Genomic DNA, 24,859 nt, shown 5'->3' with positions numbered 1-24,859 from the left:
GGAGGAGGAGGAAGGGAGGGAGGGAGGGGAAAAGAACAGGAAAGAAAGAAGGAAGAAATTATCAAAAGTCAGCCTTAGAAGGTCATTTTCTGAAATACATCAAAACTATAGAATATAGGGCTAGAGATACAACTCATTGTAGAATGCTTGACTAATATGCATAGAATCCTGGATTATTTGGTTTCCAGTATTGCAAAAAAAAAAAATCTATATCTATCTCTACATCTATGAAGAAGGGGAACAATGAGAGTGAAAATACAAGTACCATTCTATAGAAATATACTCCATCTGTATATTTTTGATTCTGTAGTGTCTCTGAAAATATGTTTCTTGGAAGAATGAAACACTGTATGATGTTTTTCCACAGTGATTCCTTTATTTTTTTAGATCATCATCAGTTGATTCCATATGGCTTATTGATACTAAAGAGAATTCAGTAATGTAAACTTTCCTTTCAACCCAACTAATCTTTAATGGTTTAAATGTTTGTAAGTTGATTGATTTTTAACTAAGATCTAAGGTAATATGATGATCAAAATAATCATATTCTTGAAGTGCAAACTAGCCATGTCTAAAGAAAACACAAGTTGGAGATATATATCTTCTCTGCAAGCTCACTAACATGTCCTTTATGAATATGAAAGCAAGCCACAGATGGAATTCATCTAGGTAGGCATAGAATTGTCATAAATGCTGTCCTTAAATATTCATAAAGTTCCCCTCATTTTTTTAAGTACTTTAACAATTACTTTTCCAAAAGTTTACTTGTAGAAATGAATAGTGATATACTGAAATCTGGATCAGTGAACTTTCTAGTTTGATTAGGTGTGAGAATTTTTTTAAATGAGATATATAAGAACAAAATGGAATTCTAAAGTACCCTTATCCAACACTAATAGAATGTTCTGTGATGGTGGTATTATCCTATTGATTTGCTGTACAATATGACAGTCTTTTAGCCACTTAAATGATCAGAAAAATAATTTTATTGTGTTTGATTAATAGTCACATGTGATCATTGACTCCTATATTGAACAGTCTAGTTTTTTTTAAAGTTTAATTTAATTTTTTTTGTTTGGCAATTAATAATTATGGACTAAAAATGTCATTTTGATATATGCAAATATTATAGAATTATCAAATCATTGCTTCCTCCAACATTTTCTCATTGTAAGCCTAACACTTGCCATATAAACATATCAAAAAATATTTTCCCTATTGCCAAGTGTCCCTGCTTTCCTTCAACACTACACAACATCTTTCATCCAGTTCATCTGAAAGGGGAGTGTGCTAGTCAACTTTTTATCACTGTAACCAAAACACCTGACAAGAACGATTTAGAGGAGGAAAAGCTTATTCTGAGTCATGGTTTCAGAGGTTCAGTTCATGGTCAGTTGGCTCCATTTCTGTGGGTCCAAAGTAAGGTGGGACATCATGGCAGGAAGATGTCAATGGAGGAAGCTTGGAAGCACAGAGAAGGAAATGGGTTGCAAGAAAAGTATACCTTTCCAGTTTACACCCCCAGTGACCCACTTCCTCCAACCGTGCTCCTCCTGCCCATAGTTACCACTGGGTTACTCCATTAAATTAGATCAGACTAATCAGGTTACAGATCTCATAATCTAATTGTCATCTCTGTATTTATGTCTTAACCCAGGCACTATGAAAGGACATCTCATATCCAATCCATAAAAGTAAGGGATCACCCTGTGCATTCATTAAGTAGGAATGAACTACACTAAGCAACAGAATGAGGAAAACCAGTGTGACTACCAGATCCAATGACAGAGAAATGCCTGGGAGATGAATAGGGAAAGGTTCACTTTCCCTGAAGAGCATATTCAACCCAAGTAGGACTTTATTAGTGTATCTATCAGTTCAAATATTTGTCATTTGTTTGTGGTGAGAACATTCAAAATTCTCTTTTAGCTGTTCTGAAATATATGCTACATTATTATTAACTATACTTATTGTAATGTGAAATCAAGCACCGGTATTTATTTTTCCTTTCTAACTATAATTTTGTACTCATTTACCAAAATATCTTCCTCCTCTTTTCCCCATTAGCCTTTCATAACTGCCATTCTACTTTCTAATTATTTGAATTCAATTTTTATTTAAATTCCACAGGTAAGTTACAGGTCCATAGTTCCATTGATAGTACTCCATTGTGTATATATACCACATTTTAAAATATATTCATTCATTGATAGACAGTTGGTTTCCATATGTTCTCTTCTATGAACATTGCTAAATGAACAAGGGAGTGCAGATACCTCTTTGGCATACTGAGTTTAATTATCTTGTGTTTATACTCAGAAGAGGGATTTCTGGATTATATGATAATTATATATTTTTTAAAATTTTTTTGAGTAACCTTCAATCTGTTTTCCAAATAGCTAATTTAAAATACCAACAAAAGTGTGTAAGTATTCCTTTTTGTCAACTTCCATGGCAACATAAATTATCTGTGATTTTTTATAATATCAATTTTATCAAATGTGAACATACATCTCATTGTGACTTAATTAGTATTTCTCTGATGACTAGAGATGTTGAACTTTTCACATCTGTTTAATGTATGTTTATCTTCTTTAGATAAAGTCCTTTGCTCATTTTAATAGTTATTTACTTGTTGAGTAATTTGTGTTCCTCACATATTTTGTATATTAGTTTCATAGCAAATGAATGATCCTAAATATTTTATTCCAGTCTGTGGGCTTTCTCTGCATTCTGTTTTTTTTTTTTCTTTTTTTTTTTTTCTGTGTGTGTGTGTGTATGTGTTGTTGTGTTGTTTTTATTCCTATGCAGAAGATTTTATTTTGATGCGAACCCACTGACCTATGTTTGCTTTTATTATCTGTGTTTTAGAGTCATGTATAAGAAATCTCTGCCAAGACCAATGCCATTAAGCTTTTCCATTTTTGCTTTTAGTAGTTTCATAAACTGGGAGAGACATTTAAATCATTAATCTACTTTAGTTAATTCTTGTATAAGGGGTGAAATAAAGGTCTATTTTCATTCTTATGAATATGAATATCCACTTTTCTTAACCACATTTATCAAAGAGACTGCCTTTCCCCCATTGTGTAATCTTGGCATCTTTTTTGAAAATCAATCAACCATAGATGTGTGGGCTTATGTTTGGGATACCTAAATCAAAAGTACTAACCCAAAGACATCTTGTCACTATTTTACCAAATTCTAGTAGCTTGCATAAGTAAGGGTAGATGTGGGTTTATAATCATTCTAATCAGATAAACACCTTGAATATTACTCATTTCATAAAAGAAGTCTTTTTTCTATCTTTCCTTATGTTAATTAACACTGATTTTGCAATTTTGGAGTGTGGATTGGAGATTAGTCTCAGAACTGCTGAATACTCAAAAATCTAAAATGATTGCAGAAGTGACAACTTTGGATGTAGATGAGAGTTTATTTGCTCCCTCAAATATATACATCATAATGTTTACATTGAATTATTTTCAGTGATATTGTGACAATAAAAAACTACTTAAACAGAATAATAATGAGGATCATTTTTAGAAAATAATTTCTGTGCTTTGATTTGCATCAGAAACCATGATACACTGAAATTGGAAAAGTGTAGCATACACCATATATAATTACAAGAGACAATATCTGATGAAAAAAAGAAAAGAAAATCAGCTGTTGCATGAACAACATAACATGACTATGATATCTGAATAGAGAAAAAGGTATGAGTTAAAACCCTGATCAACACAGCTGACTGCCTTAAGTCATCTTGGTAAACTCATTTAGGGGTTTAAACCCAAAACAATTCATAGCACATTAGAAGTCAGCAATGTGTGCATGACAGGAATTGATGGAAAATAATAATTAAAATATGGAAGCTGTTCAGAGAAGGAGTTTCAAGGTATCTACCTAAGAATGTCCTCAAGTCTCTACTTTAAAACTAAATCACACATGCACAGGAATGACTGGAATGCCTGGTAGAAAGCAGAGATTTTGGAACTGTAATCAGAATTAATGATTCCAAGGTAACATGGTACTACAGGAAATATGAGCATTTTTTAAAATTTTTATTAGTGCATTATAATCATACATAAGAGTGGGGTTCATTTTGACATAATTATGCATGCATGGAATATAGTTTGCTCTATTTCAGTCCCCAGTGCTTCATCTTTTCTCCCTCCTCCTTATCCTGTTCACTTTCCTCTACTCTACAGGTGTTTATTCTATTTATTTATTTATTTTTACATTGGTGCTTTATAGATGTACATTTACATTCGCTGTGATACATTCATGTTTGTACATAGCATAATTTAGTCAATTACATTCCACAGTTCCTCCATTTTTCCTGGCCCCTCTCCCTTCCCTTCAATCATTTTCCTCTACTCTACTACTGACCCCCTTATATTTTCATGGGATCTCTTTTTACCCAAATTTCTTTGCTCTAACTTCTGCTTATGATAATAAACATTCAAACTTGATTTTCTGTGTTTGACTTATGTCACTAATCAGAGTACTTTTCAGCTCCATCCATTTACTTACTGCTAATGCTATTATTTAATTCTTTATTGTTTATACATGCCACATTTTCATTGTGTATACATGCCACATTTTTTATACATTCATGTATTGATGCACTCTTGGGCTATTCAATAACTTGGCTATTGTGAATTGTGCTTCTATAAATATTGATATAGCTGTATCACTATAGTGTACTGGTTTTAGTTCTTTTGAATAAATACCAATGAATGAGGTAGTTGGGTCATATGTTGTTTCCATTTCTAATCTTTTGAAGTTATTTTTATAACTGCTTTCCAAAGTTCTACACAAATTTACACCCAACCAACAATGTATAAATGTACCTTTTATCCCCAATGTCTTCACAAGTGTTTATTATGATTTGTATTTTTATAATTGTAATAAGATGAACTAAATCTCAATGTAGTTTTAATTTGCATTTTCCTGATTACTGATTATGCTGAACATTTATTTCATATATTTGTTGGTCATTTGTATTTCTTCCCTTCAGAAATGTCTATTTAGTTCTTTTGATCAACTACTGATTGGTGTGTGTGTGTGTGTGTGTGTGTGTGTGTGTGTGTGTGTTATGTATCTTTAGTTCTTTGTATTATCTGGATATTAATCATCTGTCAGGGGAGTACTTGGCAAATATTTTCTCCTATTTTCTAGGCTTTTCTTTCAATATTTTATTTCATTTTGCTATGCAAAACCTTTTAAATTTGATGTCATCTCACTTATTAATTCTTTGTTTTATTTCTTAAATTTTATGGGCCTTGTTAAGAAAGTCAATATACTTCTGACAATATGTTGGAATGTTGAATCTATATTTTCTTCTAGCAATAGCAAAGTTTCTGATCTAGATCTTTGATCCACCTCAAGTAGACTTTTTTTTTTTTTTGGGGGGGGTTCCAGGGATTGAACTCAGGGGCACTAGACCACTAAGCCACATTCCTAGCCCTATGCCGCAGTCCGGCTGCAGCAAAATAATCGGGGGGTGATGAATAACTTGTGTACGTTGATACAGCAGGAGTAGGAGCCGTTTATTGCAGGACAGGAGCAGTATTTATACATTCCACACAGCTTATCTAATTAGCATAAACTAGATACATCAGTCAACCAATCAGGAATCTCCACACTTAATGGCTTGTTTTTGTTACTTCTCAAACCGCTCCCTCTGGCATTTTGCCAGGCACCATCCAGACTTGTTTACGAACTCTAACATTCCCCTGGCAAAATGCCAGGTGTTATTTTGACTTGTTTACAGACTCTGACAGCCCTATTTTGTATTTCATTTAGAGACAGGGTCTCACTGATTTGCTTAGCACCTCGCTGTTACTGAGGCTGGCTTTGAACTCTTGATCCTCCTGCTTCAGCTTCCCAAGCTGCTTGGTTATGTAGACTTTTGTCAAATATCAGATGATTGTATCTGTGGTTTTGTCTCTGTGTATTCTATTTTATTGATCATCATGTATGTTTTGATGTCAATACCATGCTTTTTTTTTTTTAACTATAGCTGTCTAGTATAATTTGAGATAAGGTATTGTTATGCTTCCAGCTTTGCTCTTCTTGCTCAGTATTTAGCTATTTTCAGTCTTTAATGCTTTCAAATTAATTTTAGTACTTTTTCCCCTAGTTCTAGCTGATAAATAAATTCAGCAAAATAGCAGGATACAAAATCAGCATAAAACAATAACAACAACAGCAACAACACGACAGTCACTAGTATGGCAATATGTAAATCAATGGATGTGTAATTGATGTGATTCTGCAATCTGTATATGGGCTAAAAATGGGAGTTCATAACCCACTTGAAGCAAAGTGTGAAAGATGATATATCAAGAACTATGTAATGTTTTGAACAACCAACAATAAAAAAAATAAAAATAATAAAAAATTTAAAAAAAAGAGCTTCCCTGTACTCCAGTAATGAATCTCCTGAGAAAGAAATAAGAAAAATTATTCAATTCACAGTAGTTTTTAAAATACTAGGAAGAAATCTAATGAATGATTTATGTAAACTATAAAACACAGAATTAAAAATTTGGAGAAGACCTTATATGTTAAGATCTTTCATGTTCTTAGATAGGAAGAATTAAGCATCATACAGATCCAGTACAATTCTTAATATTTTAGTCAGCTTTTTCATTGCTGTAACCAAAAGAACTGATATGAACAATTTTAAGGAGGAGAAGTTTAATTAGAGCTCATGGTTTCAGAGGTCTCAGTCCACAGGTGGCTGGCTCCATTCCTTTGGGTACAAATGAGGCAGAACATCATGGCAGAAGTTTGTGGAAGAGGAAAGCATCTGAGAACCTGGCATCTTGGAAGCAGAGAGAAAGAGCTCTGCTCAACAAGGACAAAATATATACCCAAAAGATACCCGCCCCATCAGGGTATCTTCAGCAACAATTTACCTGCCTACATTTACCATACACTTAATCCCTCTCTGGGGACTAATGCACCGATTAGGTTGAGACTCTCATAACTCCATCATTTTTACCTCTTAACTTTTGTGGAGCACTTCATATCAAAACCATAATACCTCAACATATATGAGTGTTTGTGTTGCCAGTTCTGCAAGGAAGTAACAAGATTATATTCCTATCCAAGGATGTGAAAAACACTGGGTTACTTTCAAAAGAAAACAAAGTGAAAACCACAAACTAATGAGTAGAGTAAATAAGAATTTTAGCAATTTTAATGTTGACAAGTTCTGCATTTCTATTGTTTCAGTCCTACTACTGCAACTATTACTTATCAGCAAAGTATTATCGTTGGGGTGATCACCAAAGTGGCAGTGTAAAGAAAGGAGCCGCTTCTCATGTGCTCTGCGGTTTGGAATTTGATTGACTGGTATGTGGCTTCATAACAAGCTAAGTGTATGAAGAAAATTATTATAAATTATTACTTGTTTGTCAGAGATTCAGAAACAACCAGAAATTCTGGTGTAGTGAATGGAGAATATAAAGAAACACCCTAGAACTTGGAAGCAACAGTGGTGCTGTGTCACTTCAGAGAAGGGGGGAGGGAAAGAGAAAAAGAAATACTGAGGATAGACTTGGCATCAAAATGTTGTCCATATTTTTCAACTTCCAAATGAAGAACATGTAGAGATCCAGCTGAAGGAGTTTTGGCTGAATCTTGTTCCTGTCCTTTACATTCATTGTACAATAATAAATAGTGTATGAATGACTGCAAAAAAAAAAAAATATCTAACACCAGGACAAAGAAACGAATCCAAAGACAGCTAAGAAATTAGATGGTGCTGGGGAAAGACTGAACAAATTATATTATCAGTATGCATGAATAAGACATAATGAATCTCAATATTATGTATACTTATAATGTGCCATTAAAAAGAAAATTAGAATTATCAGACAAGAATATTAAATCAGCTTCTCAGAATGTTTAAGGATTTAAAGAGAAAAAGTATGCAGACAAGATCTCAGAAAATTCTAAATCATAAAAAATTTCTAGATTGAGTAGTACAATACCTGAAGGTATCATAGCAACCATAATAAGATAGCACTTCTATAAATAATATATATATCAAAGAAAAACTCAAAATAAAAATTAGGAGATATTTTGAACAGAATGTTCATGAAAAATATCAAAATTTGAAGGATGTTATTAAAGCAGCAATCAAAGGAGAATTTTAGCTTTTAAACCTTATGTTAAAAGGTCAATAAAAGTGTTTAAATTTTATGTACTTTCTACCTTAAGAAAGTAGAAATTAAAGAGTAAATTAAGCAGAAAAATATGAAAATAATAATGGTAAGACAGTAAATCAATGGAAAAGTAAAAATCAACAAAACCAAAAAACATTTTTTAAAAAGTAAATAAAAATCAATAAAATTGATGAATTTATATTTATGTTGGTCATGAAAAAATCATATAAAACACATGCTTCAAATTGAAAGAGTAAAATGGTGTGCAACTATGATGGTTAATTTTCTGTATCTATGTGACTGAGCTAAAAGATTACCAAATTTCTGATAAAACAAACATAACATCTGGGTTTATTTGTTAAGATATTTGGCAAGAGAATATTATCTGAATTTTTGAACTGTGTAGAGCAAATGGTCCTTCTCAATGTCAAGGGGCATCATCCAATCTGTTGAGGACTCAAATATAAAACAAACAAAACAAGAGTGAAGGAAAGATAATTAAATCCCATTTTTTGAGTTGGAGTATCCTATTTCCTTTTGGCCTCAAACATTGGTGCTTTTTATTCTCAGCCATTTTTATTCAGATTCAGTTATATAACTAATTTTCCTAGTCTTCCAGTTTGCAAGTAAGTGACAGATCATGGAAATTTTCAGCTTCCATAATTGTGAGAGCCATTCTCATATATAACATAAAAAGTATCATTAATTAAGTGCTTAAAAATTTAACCTTGAAAAAGTCCACAATGTTCACAAAACATAATCCAGAAAACTTTGTTTTCCTTTTTTAGCACATTTTTAAAGTTGTAATTCATACATCATAAAATGCATCAATTTAAAGAGTGAAATTTATTATTTCACTATTATTATTTTTAACGTATTTATAGATGTATGCAACTATCACTACAATTTAAGTTTGAAATATTTCTATTCTTTCTGAAAGAAATCCAAAATATATCACCAGTCATTATGTATTTTCTCCCAATGCCCTGTCCCTAGGCAACTGGTAGTCTACTTTCTTTTTCTATGTGATTACATATTGTGGACAACTCATATAAGTTAAAATCATAAAAAATGTGGCCTCATAAAACTAGCTTCTTTCACACTGTAGCATGCAAAGGTACTTCATTTTTATTGCTGAATAATACTCAGTTGTATGAATAGTTCACATTTCATTCTACATTCATCAATTAATGGGCATTTAATTTTTTTTTCTTTAGCAAATCTACTTTACATTAACCTATGTTGTAAGCATTTGATTAATATTGAAGTTATTACATGGAAATTATAGATCACTTACATGTTACTTATGTAGATGGACTGGTCAGTAGTTGTCAACAGGTAGATTTATTGTTAAAATTCTCCTACTGCTTTGTCCACAATGTTAAAGTCTGAAAGTTTTACTATCTATTTGGTGAGGTTATCTTTTAAAATCTGAATACTGTAATATGAATTAAAACATATTTTCTCTGTATATGTTAGGCTTCATCATTGCATCCCTATTTTTAGAATCTTTATTTTGTATCTTTTTTTCATTCCCAGAATATGATAGTTAGTTCTCCATAAATATAACAAATGCATTAGATAATCAACTTAAAAAGCTCATGTCTTCAGAATTTTCAGTCTATTGTCATTGGGCCCCATTGTTTGGGGTCATTGGTAAGGCAGCATACCATATTGGGAAGTGAATGATATATAGTAAAGCTGCTCACTTAATGGTGGCCAGAAAGCAGGAAGAAACAGAAGAGACTAGAGACTGACATCCCACAATCCCCCTTGATGCTGTATCCCCATTGACATAAATCTTCTCACTATGTCCAACCAAATTATTGTCTTATATTTGTTCTTAGTGTTTAGCTTATAAATTTCATGCCCATAACCAATCCTGAATTATTTTTTTAATACTTTGAAGCAATGATCAAAGTCACTTTATTTTCTAAATGTGGATATCCAGTTATATCAGGATAAAGTGTTGAAAAGAATTTCCTCTTTATATTAAAGTGATTTGCCAGGTACTTAAAAAAATAAAATGATGACATTAATGTGAATTTACTTCTGAGAACTGAAATAAGTTTATCTCTTTGTTGATTTGTATGTCAAAGCCACTCTTTCTTGATGACGCCATCTTCTGCTTTTGCCCCTAGTTTGAAGTCACGTAGTTTATATTTTCTACCTTTGTTCTAATTTTTTTAAAGATTACCTTAGATATTTTTATTTCTTAACATGGCTATATGAATGTTATAATTAGCTTGCTAAATTCTTCAAAATGTAATGAGACAAAATAAATTATCTTTTTGCTTTGTTTTGAAGAAATTTTCAAAGTTTCAGACTTACACTTCCATTTTATTACAAAAGTATCTAATCATAATGTCCCATAAAACTTCATCTCTTGAATTTTTTACAGATATGAATATATTAACTGATATACCAGAATAATCAGCATAACTATGAAATTTCTGCATTTCAATTAACAGATCATGTAGTGCTTATGCTGAGAAAACTTTGATACTACTTTAGCCATCTTTTTGCCTCTGTGACCAAAGGACCTGAAAAGAACAATTAGAGGAGAACAATTTTATTTGGGGGCTCATAATTTCAGAGGTCTCAGTTCATAGATGGCCAACTCAATTCCTCAGGGCTTGAGGTGAGGCAGAACATCATGGTGGAAGAGCGTGGCAGAGGAAAGCACCTGGGAACATGGCACCCAGGAAGCAGAGAGAGTGAGCTCTCCTTCCCACGACAAAATATAAACCCCTAATTCATGCACTCAAGGACCCACCTCCTCCAGCCATAGCCTACCTGCTTGCAGTTACCACTCAGTAAAACTCTTATCAGGTGATTAATTCACTTATTGGGTTAGGGCTCTCATTAACCCAATCATTTTACCTCTAAATCTTCTTGCATTGTTTCATACATAAGCTTGTGGGGAACATCTCAGATTTAAATCATAGCAGATATTAATGGTCTTGTGATTTCCAATTTCGTACTTTCCAGAGATTTTCAAAAAACTAAACAGAAGTAGTGAGTTAATACAACAAAACCTATTTAGTAAAAATAATGTCCCCATTAAAGTTATTTGTGCATCCCAAAGCTGACTGCATTCTCTAATTTCAGTTTTTGGCAGGTGGAGGGGGTACTAGGGGTTGAACTTAGGGGCACTCAGCCACTGAGCCACATCCCTGCCCTATTTTGTATTTTATTTAGAAACAGGGTCTCACTGAGTTCCTTAGTGCCTCGCTATTTTGCTGAGACTGTCTTTGAACTCATGATTCTCCTGCCTCCGCCTTCCCAGTCTCTTGGATTACAGGATTGTGCCACCGAGCACAGATTCTAATTTCATTTATTTATACAGATAAATGAACTCTACAAATTGAAGTTCAATTTAAACTTAATTATTAATTTTAATAAAGTTTAATGTCAATATATTATTAGACATATTAAGAACAGATCTAAAATTAGCTATGATAATATAAATCAAGACTGTATTTTTCTGCAAATCGTAATATCAAGGTAGATTTTTTGTTAATGATGTCAATGTAAGTATTCTGTGTTTTAAGTACATTTTACTATAGGAGTCATCAAAGTGATAATGATAATAATATTAGAATTAATAATTTCTCTCACAATTAAGCTTTGTAATCTTTTAGAGATACATTTTAAATTTGTTTGCTTGACTGATCTCTTAAAATATTTGAGAGATAATAATAAAATCATAATAAAACTGTGGTGTCTTAGGCTCAAATTATTAGTAAAACAATAAGTAAGTTTATTCTCCAAATTAGAACAAAAGAACACATTGTTAGTTAATATGTTAATTACGTTAGAACACTTACATTAATCAAGATACTATTTTGTGCCATACAATAGTGTTTAACATGTGAATAAAACTGTCAGGTTGAATGGAAAAATTATAAAACAATATAACACTAGAGATGCTATACTGTGAAATATGTGAGTGGAGTGGGAGTAAGTAGAAATTTAGGGTGCCGGCTTCCTCTTTCGCTTCGCTCCGGCAGAGAAGCTGAATGTGTAATCAGCAGTGGATTGTAAGTACCCGAGGCAAAGAAAGCTCCGCCTTTTTTTCTTTTTTTTTTCTTTTTCTTTTTGAATATTTTTTATACAGGGAGAGTTTGTGGATTGGGATTGTTGGCAGGGCTGTGGTTTCTGTGCCAAAAATCCACTCCGTGGGAGCCGCCATTTGCTTTCTGCTTGCTGTCTTGATGGCTCTGTATACATTGTCAGGCAGCAGCATCTAGAGGTTGGAGCTGGGCTGCGTGCCGAGCCCTGTCCTCCAAAGGCTGGACTGCAGCCTCGAGCGCCTCGGTGGCCTGTTCGCCGCTGCACCTTCGGGTAGAGCCTGCTCTGGGGTCGTTCTGCACCCCCCTGCCAGGGGACCCGTGCTCCGGAGGAGGGGGACGGAGAGCCGCGGGGGCAGCCGCTTGGGCCCCAGGGGCCGGGCACCGGGCTGAAGAGCTGCGGAGGCCAGGGCGGCTCTGCTNTCTTTAGCTACCAAAGCGGGGGTGGGGTGGGGGGGGGAAGAGAGAGAGATTGTGATTTTTTTATTTTCCAAGCTGATGTGAGAAGAGGCCACTATCCCAGTATGAAAGAATATCAACCACTTGTCTAGATTGCTGCAGTGCAAGCAAAAGCCCAGCAGGTGGCATAATCATTAAAAAATGGTTGGGATTTTGCCCAGACAAAAGAACTCAAAAATTATTGCTGTACATACTAGCATGTTTTCCTCTCCAGAGTAAAATATTTAACAAACATAATTAGTCCTAAAATTAGAAAAAAAAGTTTATAGGAATAAATTATAAATACATACAATCATCAATGATGGCAACTGTGAAACAGTTAATATTTGTGGAGCCTAGGGCAAAAGTACAAACAGAAGCTGGCAGCTCACGTTTCTAAATATTTATAAGTTATAAATTAAGCGACCAGAATTTTTAAATAAAATATCTTTTTGAATTGAAGCTGCAGGACTTCCTTTTCTCCTGCACTTCAAGCTCTTTCCTGTCCTGTGAAGGATCTTGCTCATACATCCATATTCCATCCATACTCTTACAAATGGCCCTTCCTGGCCAACCTCGAGCCTAGGGAGTTTCTGCAGTGGTGAATGTGTGGTTCCCTCTTGCAGGGTGTAAAGGCAAGAAGTGACCCATAGGCCCAGATAATGGGATCAACATGTTTTGAACAGGTAGTTATACCCCTGGCATTTGGTGCAGAAGGGGTACATAGGTTCCTTGAATATGCTCTATTAACACTGTAGACTCCTCAATTGGTAGTGAAGGGATAAGCTAAAAGAAAGTTAGAAGGGAGACTTGAAAGAGCAGGGTACAAGGCAGAGTCCTTCCTTGCTTGGGTTTGAGAATAATACTCTCTGATACATTTGATAAGAGATAATATATAGTGTTTTTCTAAATTACATTTAGCTTTCATGTTCTCAATCCCATTGAATTTTGACAGCCATCCCTGGGAGGCATTTGGGAATTACTATCATAATTTTATAAATTGGGAAACTGAGTATTAGGCTAAACGATATATCAGAGCTCTACAATCAGTAAAAGGCAGTGCAGAACTCACACCCAGGAATTCTTAGTGCAGGGTCCTTTCCATTGCACTTGGACATAGCCTGGCTAAGTTTGTAGCTTCTTTCTATATTAAATATTTAATGCAGAGTTCAGGTCCCATGACTTTAATGCAGAAAATGAGAGGAAAAACCTCTTGGAATAACTTCCTTCGGCTGGCATGATTAAGTAAAATCTTTCCATGTACACTAAAGGGTCTGGTTATGAAGTTGGAATTTAAACCCTGTTCCTCAGTATCCAGGACTTTAGAACTTCACTATACTCACCAGGGTTTCTGTCATAGCAATATAGGATGGATTTTATTAGGTGCTTTTGTCAAAGTTTTAGCATCTTTCTATTTAAATACTCAGAAGTACAGTTTCAAATTTGGGACACATTTGCTACATAATATCCTCCCCCAAGTTTCTATGGCAAAAACAGAAACAAAACCAAAATAACTGCCATCTAGTCCAATCTCATTGGGCTATTTCAGGAGTAAGCACTCAAACTCATATGCAGGATATTTGATTATCAAGCAAATGCACACCAGGTTGCATTTGTTGAAATCTGGTCTGCCCGAAAGATTCTGATTCTTGCTGATTTGCTTACATTGTTTTCTCTAAATGGCATGATTCCATTAGACAGATTCAGAGTGTCTTTCAAATGGAATTGGTAGTAAATTCTTTTAAAAAAGGAAATCTAGGTGGAAAATGAGCTATGTCTAGAATAAATACAACTAAACTTATTTTGAGAAGAAACTAGGGAGAAAATGCCTGGCATTCAAAGCAGTCAGCCTTCCCTCCCCTCCAGGGGCAAACACTGATGCACTACAGAATTTCTCTACTCTGTGTGGAGGTATCAGTGTAGCCCACCATTATGATTTGGATCTTAAATGCCCCCCAAAGACCTATATGATAAAGATTTGGTCACGGGTCTCCTGGAGGTGGTAAAGTCTTTAGGAGGTGGGCATAGTGGAAGGAAATTGGGTCATCGAGGGTGTGCCTTTTGGAGATCATACCCAGATGCCTTAGTGTAGGGTTCCCCTTCACCCCCACCTTTTGCTTTCTAGCCACCATGTGCTTCCACAATGATATACTGCCTCACCATAGACCCCAAAGCAATAGGTCTAAATGACTATGGACTAAAATCTCTGAAACTGTGAGCCAAAATAAACCTTTTATCCTTTTAAGTGGTTTACCTCAACTATTTTGTCATAGTGATGGGAAGCTAACAAACCCACTAACTAAACAGGTAAGTAATTCAAAGTTTTGGCTCTGATAAATCATAAATGTTAGTTTATAAAAATCTAGTTTCATAAATGGAGGTTAAAAATCCAGGTTAAATATGAGGTTAAATAGGAGGTTAAAAAATGAGGCTCTGGGGATGGTTTGACCACCACTGAACATTGGTATCATCTTTATCTAGATGTCAGAAAAACGTAACTTTTGCTGCTCTCTTCTTGATTTTTATTATTGGATAGGAAATTGTTAAAGGACACAAATCCATCAAAAGATCTCAATTTTCTTATTCAGTTAGTACTGTCTTGTTATGGTTTAGATCTGTAATGCCCCACAAAGACCCACATATTGAAGGCTTGGTCCCCAATGCAGCAACATTCAGAGGTGGGGCTTTGGGAAGTAATTGTATCTTGAGGGCTCTGATCTCATAATTGAATTAATGAGAGATTCACAGCTGATGGCATTAATGGTGAAAACTATAGGCAGTGGAACCTATTTGGAGAGAGTGGGTCCTTGAAGGCATGTCCTAGGGACTGTATCCTATCCCTGGCCACTTTGTCTCTGTCTCTGCTTTCTCGCTACCATGAGGTAAGCAGCATTGCTCTGCCACATTTTTCCACCATGATGCTTTCTTTCACCTTAGACCCAGACACATTGGAGCTAACTGGCCATGGACTGAAATCTCTGAAATCATGAGCCCCAATAAATCTTTCTTCCTCTAAGTTGCTTTTCCCAGATATTTTGTCCCAGCAATGAAAAACTGACTAACACACCTTGAGTTTCAGTGTTCATAGAAATAGTTCCTGACATGATTAGATGTCATTGCTGAGAGTACAAAACTATACTATCATTGACTCTAATAAACAATTACTTCAGAGCTGTAACTAATTCAAGTATGAATGGTTTATGATAATTGCTATAAAGGTGAAAAATCATCATTTGAGGAATACTTTACTGGTGCATATGTAAATACGTGCAAAGATTCTATGTGACTCTAATCCTGAAGGTCACATTATACCGATAATTTATCCTGGAGAATCATCAAGAAGTTATACTGGTAGCGATAAGATGTTTCAAAGGTATATCATTGAGGTTTTAAAACAGCCACAATAACCAATTAGCAAGTAACACTTTGAAAAATTTCTAGCCCCAAATGAACATCAAATTTTATGGTAGCAATTTTTCTTGCATGCATGTGTGAGAGAGGAAGTGCACGGAGGATAGGGTCCAATGAAAGAAAAACCCAAAAGAACTTGGAGTGGGACTGACATTTTCAAACAGTACATACTATCTAGAGAAACTAATGTGTTCCTTCTCTACCCATATCTTTCAAAATTATTATATGAAATAAAAGCTCTAACTGGTTAGAGTTTATTATGTGAATGTATTGCCAGGAAATGGGAAGCAGCAAATAAAGGCCTAATCTTGAGTTTAAATTGAAATTAATAAAACTCAAAGACTGAATATCTCTTATAGTTTCATTTTTTTTTTACTTTACTGACATTAGTGCAGATAACTTCATGTATCTTATAATTTTTTTTTCAAAATTTGTCAGAATTATATTAGGATTCCAAAATAACTCTGGTAGCATGTTACTTTAAGGATAATAATAAAATAGCCATATTTACTGTGCCATGTGTTATGCTAAGAATATTACTTTAAGTATAATAAGACATTAAATGTGTTTGCTACCATAAATTGGTAGATTGACAATTTAATATCCAGGGTCATATTTTTTATTCATGATTATAAGGTTTACATGTACTATTCTATCATAAATACAATTATCTCATACAGAAAGTGTATTCAGAAACATGACCCCTTATTAACTCTGAAGCTATCAGTGCATCTAACAAAACTATATGATGTCCTATGCTCCAAAACCTGAAACTTTTTGAGCATCAACCTGGAGCATTTTGTATTTCATTTTTTCAGATTAGGGTTGTTCAACCAGTAAGTTTTATGCAAATATTCTGAAATTTGAAAAACTCCAAAGTCTGAAACTATTCTGGTCCCAAGCATTTCAGATAAGGAATACTCAACCTGTAGTATTTTTTAAATTATATTCATTCATTAAAAAGTACTCACTAGTAGTGAAAAGATAGTAGCAATAAAGCATGCTATATTATAATAAAGGTACAGAATTATAAAAAAAAAAAAAAAAAATGGAAACTCTGAAATCAAAGTGATTAAAGATTTTAAATTTTAGAACTTAGAAATGGAATCTTAGAATGTATGGGCATAACTGTAAGAAAAAATATATGGCTGCATATTTGAGTTCAAGATAGATTGCTAGAAATTTTTTTTTAAACTTGGAAAGATATAGAAAATATTTTCATAAACTTAAGAGATCCTCTGTTTTCTGTGATGTGATTTAAGATTCTCTGAATATATGTGTATACACATGCACACACAATTACATACACGATTGTGCATGCGTATATGTTTGTGTCCATAATTTTATGTGGAGAAAGTTAAGAGACAATAATGCAGGAGATAAATAAGGATTAATGGCCTCAAATTTTCAAAATATTTGACAATAGGCTGGGCACTGTTGTGCACACCTGTAATCCCAGAGGCTCTGGAGGCTGAGGTGGAAGAATCTTGAGTTCAAAGCCAGCCTCAGCAAGTTAGTAAGTCCCTGAACAACTCAGCGAAACCCTGTCTCTAAATAAGATATAGAAATGGTTAGGGATGTGGTTTTGGTACCAGGCCCCTGAGTTCAATGCCTGATACAAAAAAAAGTGGCAAATCATATACTTATTGATGTAAGGACAGTGAACCCCAATAAATGTAAACCCGCAAATCAATGAGGTTGCATTTTAGTCAACTTACTGAAAAAAAAAATCAAGACAAATGGAATGTTTTGAAAGTTGATCAAAAGAACAAATGACATGCAGGAGAACAATTATCTATGAATGATGATAGGACATTCAGAAAGAAAGGAATTAGAAGTCAAGGAAGCATCTTCTAATACTTAAAATAATAAAAATAAAAAATCATACTCTTAACTCAGAATTTCCTATCATGCTGTGGCACAAAATCCCCAAAGGCCTAATACCCTTACCTCTAATCAGTTCATGTCTATGTGTGAGTCTCTTCTCAAGTGTAAAGAGCCTGAGACATTCATCAGCAACCTCATCTTAGATTTTGCATGAGAGAAATAAAAACATATTAATAAACTGTTCATGGATTTTCATAGCAGCTTTACTTATAAAATTCCTCACCGAGAAGCAGCAAAACTGCTGATAACAGGGCAGAATTTCTTAAAATATGCTATATTCATACAATAGAGTACTATTTGGCATTATAAAGTGCTATGGAACTGAGAGATTCTGCAATCTCTGAATCTCACAGTTCCATATAGCTGAATCTCTTGGTTCTCAATAGCTGAACCTCACAGATATTTGGAAGATGAAAGATACTGTATACAAAGGAGTACATTCTATAAGGTTCTGTTTATATATAATACTAAAATTGGCAAATCCAGTCAATGATGAAAACTATTAGACCTGTCATTATTTGCAAATGGTTCACTGACTAGGAAGGAATATTGGTGGTCTTTGTATAAAGATGGAAATAAACTATACCTATAAAGTGTCATGGGTTGCAGATATATACATTTATCAAAGTTAACTGGACAGATTACAAGACTCAGAAAGAGTGTCAGACCCAAGTCTGAGGTAGAGACAAGTTAGTGGCTGCAGAATGATCTGCAGACTCCGGTCTTCTCCACACTAACAAGATAGCTAGAGGATCTGCTGCCATGTGCATTTTGATAGAAGCTGTCTCACATATATCTCATTAAACATTGACATAATCTTCTGGTTGATAATTTCATTGATTAAATTAATACATTACTTTATTATATTTTATCATGTGGGTATATATCAAATACAAAATTATTTTTATATTTTATAAAGAAATAAATGCGTAAATCACAATTTTATGTCAGTTCTCTGATCTACAAGTATGAAATGTTTGGGCTAATATCTGAGGGGAATAGATTTAGAAAAATGTATTTGTTTCAATTTTCAATTTTTGAATGTGAAGTATTAATTATAATTGCCTTAGAGAACAGTTTAAACGATTTTGTATGAGCACTGATTTTGAATGTGTATGTATACATATATACATATATATGCACATGTACATATATATTAAATTTTAGTAATTTTTCAGAAACACTAAAGCCTATTATGCTCAGAAAAACTCATATTTTTATGGAAAAATAAATGATATATCAAGGACAGAAAGAACACATCAGAGACTTTTGTTTTGACTGGAAGATTAGCAAGAGTCAAGGTAGAAATAAAAACAATGATACATAGGTATAAGTGAATTAGGGGAAGTTAATATTTCTGCATTCTTGATGAAAAGATAATTGATTTGCAACTTTACATATATTTAGCTTTCAAGTGATTATAGTTTAGTTGAAAATGATATTTAAATTCATCTTTTGTATTAAAACATAAAGATATTCTCCTAATTAGTTACTATGTAGAATAATTCAGGCCAAAGAAGGTAGGCTAAAAAAGTAGTATATTCTCATGACTCAACATTATTTTCCCAATATCTTTTATTCTTAGAACTGTACAAAATGTATTGAGTGTTACTTTTTTAATATAACATCATTATTTTGTTCATCCAGTAAATTAATTATCGATGTTTTTCAGTTAATGAGATAGTACCTGATAAACATGTTCTACAAATATAGGTAGCTTTGCAGCTTTATTGACTATTTTATATAACCAATTAAAATTTGCAGAATATAGAAACTGCACTCTTTTATTAATTTATTTATTTCAATTAGGTATATATGACAGCAGAATGCATTTTAATTCATTATACACAACTGCAGCACAACTTTTCATTTCTCTGATTATATAGGATGTAGCATCTCACCTTATGTGCAGACATACATGTACCTAGGGTAATGATGTTCATCTCATTCCACCATATCTTGATATATTTTTCATATTGAGAGTGCTAGAATATGTTCTAGTGAACATTTGGCAGATCAGATTTGTGAATATTTTTTTCTTCAGTGAATCTCAATAATTTAGTAGAGTATTTCACAGCTAGTAGGTACTCATTAAAGTTTTTTAATGAATGAAAAAATAAAATTACTTATAATTAATTAGCATTTTAATTCTTTTGTCAATATTTTGTGTGTTCAAATTACTTCACATGCATTTCTCATCCATTTTTCCTACTGTAAAGGAAGTCTAAATATATTTAGAAACTCCACATATAAGTGACCTTAAGAAATAACTTTTAAATAACTGGCCTTTTAGCATATTATAATAATATTCAGGGACATCAGAGTAGACTGGATTTGGATGTTCTTAATATGGATAAGATCTCTATCACAGAGTTAGATGAGAGATTTGGAATAAATATCTCAAGCCCTTTGTAATAGCCATCAGGGGATAGAGGATAAAAATTTCTTACTATGTGGGAAAATTTAGTAAGGCTTCAATACCTGCAGAATGTTATGAGAAGGGTACTGGCTCTTAATAGTATATTCCAAGGTCATTTAACTTTATAGAAGCATACTGGATGTAAAACTTGTGAAATTTACCATGCAACATAACCAAAATTACAAGAAACTTTTGTATCATCATCAGCCTCACTCTTGGAGCTGAATTTAATTTGTGGCATATATTAGTAGATTTGGGATAATTCTCTAGGCAAAACAAACAAACACACACACACACACACACATACACACAAAATATGGATCCATGTTTAGACAGTGGAAATTCATCTTATTAGGAAAAAGACCATTAAACCTGTCTTACATTAAAATATTTTAACTTTTGTTTTTTAATAACATATATCACTGGGATGTACTAAGGCTTTAATTCAATATTTTCTTATCATCAGTACTTTATTAATATTATGAGCAAAAAATTGCTCATTCTGGAATAGTAGTTTGTAGGATTGCTGAAAACAGTTCGTTCTCCTCTCATTTCAGTACAGAAAGGTGTTGCACTTTTTTGGCCACTGAAGATGTTGACAAAATTTGACCAAAGAACTGAAAAGAGATTGTCTTTCTTTGTGGAAGGATTTTAATTTCCTATGCAAGACTTTAGATTTCCCTACACTGATGGCTGTAGAAGTATTTGTTAATATTTAAATTAGCTGCAGCACAAAAAATTGATGATTTATCTTAAAATTCTTCACTACCACCATTTATTTCTTTCAGACATATAGTAAGACTCAAGTCTTAGATGTCCCAGAGGGTAAGGTGCAAAGTAAAACCCAAGTGTGAAATATTTGCAGTTTTGTGTGAAATATTTGCAGTTTTGTGTGAAATATTTGCAGTTTTGTCAATTTATTTTAACAGAAAATCTTGGCATTATTCACGTAAAAGGATCTCAAGGGTCTCGGAATTCAGTAAAAACCAAAATATAATTAAGCTTGATCAGACTGAATTTATTGATGAATGAGCATGGTAATCAGAGTGTAGTGTATTCAAATTATGAGTTTATGGCAATCTTAATATTATGATTCATTGATTGACTAAAATAATCTTTAGAAACTGAAGCAGAAGTTCTAGAATATCTTCAATATTTTGGAAACAAAAATGTTCAAAGACTTAGAGACACTGAAATGCTACAGTGAGTTTAGCATGTAAGACCTCTGGCTTATGTCCTGAACACATACACCAAGGGGTTTTGTAACTTGAGATTGATTAGCTGCATGCCAGGTTCCTCTTGCTCCTTCCATATTAGGTGAAGCAGCATGACACACTGCAGAGACTGTTGTTTCTCCAACAAATGTCAATGGAGCTACTTGGGGTAGAAGTATGAGCAGTTAACACCCCATGAGACAAACTCTGACCCATGGAGTAGAGAAGCCACAGAAGGAATCACAAATTCCATTTCTGTAAGCTTTCTGATGAAGCTGTGTTGCTGAATATTTTCAGCTGTCAAATAATCAGATATGACTCTTACTAGTTCATTATGGGACCTTGGTAGTTTACTAAAGCATTCTTTTTCCATAATCACTTTTTACTTTGTCTCACTTTCCTTCAAAGCATTATATTTGCTTTGGAATACCACCTAAAAAAAAGATGATGAATATTAACACCAAGTCTCAGTCTGTTTTCTAGTCAAACTGAATTAATATATCAATAATAAGGTAAACTTCCACTTTGAATTTTATGAGTGCTTTCCTTCAGTAACTAAGGGGGATTGATTTCCACCTACAGATAGCAAAACCTGCCAATGCCCAAATCCCTAATGAAGAATCACACAGTATTTGTGAATAACCTGAATGCATCTTCCCATGTACTAGAAATAATCTCTAGATAACTTATAATACCTAATGCAAGGGAAATCCTATGTAAGTAGTTGTTGTACTATATTACTTAGAGAGTAATGACAAGAAAAAAGTCTGTGCATGTTCAATACATTTGCAATTTTTCCTGAATATTTTCAATGCATGGTTGGTTGTGAAATGCTGATTCAAAAGGCTGACTGTATTCAACTGTATGCAGGAAGACATGTATATTATTATGTAGTTATACCAAAAGAAATAAGAAGAAATATAAAATTGATTTTTATTCAAAAGTGAATGTGCTAATAATGCATCTTAGCATTATTATAAATGCATTTCAATCAAAAATAATAATTACTATCAATTCATAATTTAAAATTTACATTTACTTCTGAAAGATTTTTTTATTAAAACTTAGGCACATATTGCAAGTGGTATAAGTGACTATTATTCCTAACATATTTGATCGCCTATAAAATATGTTTTAAGAAAATGTTTGGTTAGACATTCACTGTTTGGTCCACCAAGAAAACATTGTAGAAATACTTATATTTTTACTTACATGTCAACAATTATTTAAAACTTTTGTAATCACAATTCTACAGAATTATTTTCTTTGAAATTTTATCTCAGCTAAGAATATTGAGTTTTCTCACTTTTATTATGAGAACTAATGCATTCTCATCTTGGCAGTATGAAATATAAGTATATAGAGAAAGATTTGTTGTTTGTCCAGTTTTTTGCATTACTTAGAATTCTTTTCAAGAAGCAATTTGAGAAATGATGTCTGTAATAATAGCTAGAATTTATACATAGTTTACTGTGCTTAATTGTTATCCAAGAGCTTTATTTTGTTTATCTCATTTATTTTACCAATCAATCTACATTCTCAGGAGTAATGTGCTACAATTCTCCAAAGGTTAGATTGATTGAGCCTATTGCCCATGTAACCCTTTTAGTGCAAGATGGAAATCAGAACCAGCTCATAGTCAAAGGCACCAGAACATGCTCACATGGCCTCTGTGTTAATTGTAAATTTTATGTAAAATTGATCATTTTGATCATATGATTTTGTACGAGGATCTCCAATGTTCTCTTTGAAACTCCAGGTCTGTATTCAGAGCCAATAAACTAAATTGTAATACTATGCAGAACAAATCAGAGCCAATGGTATGATTACAAATTTAGTCTTGCTAAACAGACAGACATTATTATATTATATTTTTAATTAATTGTCATTAAATTTAATATAAAGATTATTTGACAAAAATGTTTTCTATCTAAAGTCAATAAAATTGAATGAAAGGCATTCAACTAGAGGGGTTATTTTTTCATATACAAATTTAACTTAGCCAACAAATACATTTAAGAGTTCTTTCATTTCTTGGAAATGAAACATTTGCTTCTGTCTGAATGCTAAGGTTTTGCATAATAGTGATAAATGTCATTTTTATATAAAGTAACCGTACTATATATATTCTTACATTTGGAGAAAAAATTGTGTCCTCATCTCTTCAAATTCAATGCCAGTTGATCGGAAATGCGTATTTTGCCAAGTACTATGCTACCACATTAAAAATATAAACAAAGCCTGATTTGTATTTTTACCATTTTTTCGCCAGTAATCATTTTGATAACCTCTTTAAATAGGTTAATGTAAGCCCTGTATTATCTTGTCTATAAATAACGAGTCTTAACAAATGTATACATCTAGGAGACCAACACAGAAAGACAGAAGAGATTTTTCTCACCCCAAAACCTGTAAGCAGCATCCCAGTAAATTTCTCTACTTCTTTAGCCATAAGCAACGACAGATCTCTAATTATCAACAATATATTTTCATATTAAAGGAGTCAAACCAGATTTACTTTTGTGTCGAGTTTCTTTTTCAGTGTAGTACTTTTCAGAATCATTCATATTATTTTGTTTCAGTACTGCATTTATTTTTATTGCTGATTAGTATTCAATTTTATGAATAGGCCATAATGTTTGTCCATTCATATGCTGATAGACAGTTTTGTTTTATGAATACAGACACTTTATATCTGCATACATGATTTTGTGCAAAATATATGTTTTTATTTCTCAAGTGTAAATGCCTAAATATGGAACTATAGAGTTGTATGGGAAGCCTATGTTAATATAATGTTTCTCAAATTATATGACTTTTATTCCAACCAGTTGTGAGAATTCTTGTTGCTCTCCATTCTTGCTAACTTGTAGTATTATCAGATATATAAAATTTTGCTTTTTAAAAGAGTGTGCAGTGATATTTAATTAGAGTTTGAATTTGTGTTACTCAATGATCAGTGAAAGACCTTTTTCTTTGGCTTACTAGCCTTTTAAAATACTTCTCATATGTAGTGCCTGATGCGATCTTTTGCCCAATAGTTGTTTTCTGTTTTATTATAAAATTAAAATAATCTCTATGGTCTATACATAAATCATTTTTCAAATAAATGTATAGGGAAATTTTTAATAAGTTGTAGTTTATAAGTCAAAATAGATACAAACAGAATTTCTAGAACAAAATAGAGAATCAGTGACATTAATTTTCCTCTAAGGTTAAGGGGATTTTATATAT

This window comes from Marmota marmota, unplaced genomic scaffold (genome assembly GCF_001458135.2).
Source record: "Marmota marmota marmota unplaced genomic scaffold, marMar, whole genome shotgun sequence".
In the NCBI taxonomy this organism is placed as follows: domain Eukaryota; kingdom Metazoa; phylum Chordata; class Mammalia; order Rodentia; family Sciuridae; genus Marmota; species Marmota marmota.
Note: the sequence above shows the minus strand (reverse complement) of the source record.